This window comes from Pygocentrus nattereri, chromosome 1 (genome assembly GCF_015220715.1).
Source record: "Pygocentrus nattereri isolate fPygNat1 chromosome 1, fPygNat1.pri, whole genome shotgun sequence".
NCBI lineage: Eukaryota > Metazoa > Chordata > Actinopteri > Characiformes > Serrasalmidae > Pygocentrus > Pygocentrus nattereri.
Genome location: NC_051211.1, coordinates 43,693,814 through 43,698,224, shown reverse-complemented (window position 1 = coordinate 43,698,224; position 4,411 = coordinate 43,693,814).

Below are 4,411 nucleotides of genomic sequence, written 5' to 3'. Positions count from 1 at the left end.
TTGTCAAGGGGGAAAAAAGGAAAACAAAAGCAAAACAGAAACAACATATGAATTGATTTGCTTTTTGCACAGGCTAATTAAAAATCTTATCTGGTCATAATGGTGATGCATTTTCTAGAAAAGTATCAATGGAATCTGGCCAAAGTATATCCAGATATGATCTGCACATGAAACATGTTAATACAAGGTATAAACAGGCTCTGCGAGGCTCTATATCACATATAAATTTAAAACATGATTTTTGGACCTATTTTATGCACTGACTCGTCAAAATGTACTACAGATATCATATAAATAAAATATATTTCAGTTTTACTACAGGGGAACTACAGGGGAATCACACTCCTCAGCCTCCCTGGTAAGGTCTATGCAAGGGTACTGGAGAAGAGAGTCCGGCTTATAGTCGAACCTCGGATCCAGGAGGAGCAGTGCGGGTTCCGCCCTGGTCGTGGAACACTGGACCAACTCTTTACCCTCTCCAGGATTCTCGAGGGTTCATGGGAGTTTGCCCAACCAGTCCACATGTGCTTTGTGGATTTGGAGAAGGCATTCGACTGTGTTCCCCGGGGTATTCTGTGGGAGGTGCTTCGGGAGTACGGGGTACATGGCTCTTTGCTACGAGCCATTCAGGCCCTGTACAAACAAAGCAGGAGCTTGGTTCGCATGGCCGGCAGTAAGTCAGACTTTTTCCCAGTGAGAGTTGGACTCCGTCAGGGCTGCCCTTTGTCACCGATTCTATTCATAATTTTTATGGATAGAATTTCTAGGTGCAGTCAGGGGATGGAGGGTGTCCGGTTTGGTGACCTCAGGGTCACATCGCTGCTGTTCGCAGATGATGTGGTCCTATTGGGGACATCAGGCCGTGAACTTCAGCTTTCACTGGATCGGTTTGCAGCCGAGTGTGAAGCGGCCGGGATGAGGATCAGTACCTCCAAATCCGAGGCCATGGTTCTCACGCGGGAAAGGGTGGAGAGCCCTCTCTGGGTTGGGGATGAGCTCTTGCCTCAAGTGGAGGAGTTTAAGTATCTCGGGGTCTTGTTCACGAGTGATGGTACAAGGGAGCGGGAGATTGACAGGCGGATTGGTGCTGGGTCAGCAGTGATGCGGGCTCTTTACCGGTCTGTTGTGGTAAAGAAAGAGCTGAGCCATAAGGCAAGGCTCTCGATTTACTGGTCGATCTATGTTCCCACCCTCACCTATGGTCATGAGCTTTGGGTAATGACCGAAAGAACGAGATCGCGAATACAAGCGGCTGAAATGAGTTTCCTCCGCAGGGTGGCTGGACTCTCCCTTAGAGATAGGGTGAGAAGTTCGGTCATCCGAGAGGGACTCGGAGTAGAGCCGCTGCTTCTTCACGTCGAGAGGAGCCAGTTGAGGTGGTTCGGGCATCTTGTTAGGATGCCTCCTGGACGCCTCCCTTGGGAGGTGTCACAGGCAAGTCCACCGGGGAGGAGACCCCGGGGAAGACCCAGGACACGCTGGCGTGACTATATCGCCCAGCTGGCCTGGGAGCGCCTCGGAATCCCTCCCAGGGAGCTAGTGGAAGTGGCTGGGGAAAGGGAGGTCTGGGCTTCATTGCTCAGGATGCTGCCCCCGCGACCCGAACCCCGGAGAAGCGGAAGATGATGGATGGATGGATGGATGGATATTTCAGTTTTATCCTGATCAGATGTTATTTCTACTCAGACCTGGCATCAGGGGCTCATGTAATGCAGCAATGCCCCACCAAACAATCATGGGCTGGAGGTTAGGGAACCTGCCTTGTGACCGGAAGGTCGCTGGTTTGATTACCCAGAGCTGACAGTACATGACTGAGGTGTCTTTGAGCAAGGGACCTAAGCCCCAACTGCTCCCTGGGCGGATAGGCCTGCCTCCCACTCAGGGCGAGTGTGCTCACTGCCCCCTAGTGTGTGTGTGCTCACTAGTGTGTATGTGATGTTTCACTTCATGGATGGGTTAAATGTGGAGGTGAAATTTCCCTGTTGTGGGACTAATAAGGGTCTCTTAATCTAATGATGCCCCATTAAACTCTCTATTTTTAAAAAACATGCTTTTATAGTGGCAATAAAACAACAAAGCAGGCTAAACTTTGTAGGCCTTGCTGCTGCTTGCCACAAGCCAGTATAAACACAGGAGGATTTGAATGCATTTTATGGATGGGCTCTATGTTTTGGGAAGATAAATGAGCTGAAAATATGCTGAAAATGTTCGTTCTATCCTGAATGTGTCGCTCCTTTGGACATATGTACATTTCTTGCCCCATGTTTCCCTACAGTGTTTTTTTTTTTTTTTTTACAAAAAATAGATACGCAGATACGACTAGTGAATGTTACAACTAGTCCCTCAGTGTGTTACAATTAGCCCCATCTAAGGATTAATTGTAACATTTCCACTCAAACCATGTTTTTAAAAATGATAGGTGCTCAAAAACAAAATGTGTTCCGCTCTCCGCAATTACATAATGTTTTTTTTTATTTGTGGGTCAGTAACATATTCAAGTAAAACTAGAAGAACAGAGCAAGAACAGATTGTACATCAAAATCTGAAAGCATGTCAGGCTACCAGTGAACATCTAGGCTAAGGTTGTCATTATAAATATCACTATTACTCATTTAGTACATGCTATGTTTTTGTAAGTGGCATACAGTCCAGTGATGAATTTATTAGGCTGCAGAGACTATCCATCCATCCATCCATTTTCTAAGCCGCTTCTCCGTCAGGGTCGCGGGGCTACAGAGACTATAATCTTTTTTTAAAAAAACTGAGCGATTACATTAATAGCAATATAATCACTAATACATAGTAAATTCTAAAAGTAGAATTCTCGCATGTCCTGTCTCTGCAGCCTCATTATGCAGTGCCTAAACCATCTATTGGCAGGTTTGAGAGCTGTCCAGCTCCCGTAGCGCAAACCTCAGAATCATCCACTCTTGAACATCACCCACTGACAATGACCATTAATGAATGGAATCATTAGTGAGCAACTGCTTGTTTTGCCCTTAATTAAGGGAAGCAGGCAAGTTTATTATCCTCAGGCAACTGAGAGCATGTTCTCCATTAGCTTCAAGGAGTGAGACACCACAACTCCCAGTTCAAAAAGAGTAATGGAAAGACATCCAGCATTTGTTCTCCACTTCCCTGAGTGAAGTCAATGTAGTCAAGGGGAAGTTTGCTAATGGCAAGGGGTCATTTTGTATTTTTATTGGCTCTCTAGGTCCACATTTGTATTTCTTTGACTGGAGCCTACCTTCTAGGTCATAGATCCTTGCAGATTGAGTGTTTTGAATCAGTTTGGCTCCCGCACTTGCTCTGCATAAGAGCATCTACTAAATACTGAAACATACGTGTAAATATACAACATACTAAGCTGTTCAAGACAATAACACTTCATGTAATGCCATACAGCAGATCATGAAGATAGAGTGAAATAGCTCCCTTGGAAAGGTCAAATGAGTGATACTGAAATCCAGTCCAGTGGAAGACGGCAAATACTTTATCAAGGGCTTTTCACAGCAATGACAGTTACTTTATCAAGGGCTTCACAGCAAAGACAGTTAACTATTGGTATCTCCACTGTCCATGCAGAGTTCACCTCTTAAGCGTGGAGGACAGGTTAAGAGATAAGGCAGGACAAACACTAGGACTTAATGAAACATCAGAATAGCGTCTTGCTGCATGTTCGCGCCTTTATGTGAACATAACTGACTGTCCTTGTGTTATTCTTGAGTGGCAGCGTGATTGAAATTGGTGTATGAATACAATGCGCTGTGTGAGAATGGGGTTCACTAAAGAATGGGTCCTTCTCCCATGTCAAGGTAATTTCTTTAATACATTTAACAGCAAATGCAACTCAAAGACATCAGTACAAAAAAAAGAGAAATATGAGTGCAGCTTTTGAGAAAAGTACCTCGGTTATAGAGTCCAAAGTGCCACATCATTTGTGCTTGAACGCAATTTGGCAAAAATTAGGCTCCAAGGCACATTTCATATGATGTTCTTTGTTAAAGAGTGAACACAGTGAAGTCAGTGTATTATAATTTTGGACCACATATGATTATAGCTTTAGAATTGAGAGAGGTTCTGAATAGATGGAATTCCTGTGTCTGTCTGTTTATATCAAACGCCTAGAATGGAAAAACACATTCTTTTATTCCTTTTTTATATTTTTTAGCATCCTATTTATGTTCCTGCCTAGTTAGGTTCTATATATCAATATTCTCTAAGGCTAGTCTGTAAGCATTAGCTCTATCTGAATGGAGAAAGGATTATGTTTGCACATCTCCAAAGTTCAGTGTTAGAAATGAGTTGCATTTTCTGCTTCTCATCATCCAAGTACTCCTATTTACAAACGTAGACTCATCAGTCCATAAAATCTTACGCCACATATCCGACGTCCAGTTTCTTTGTTCTA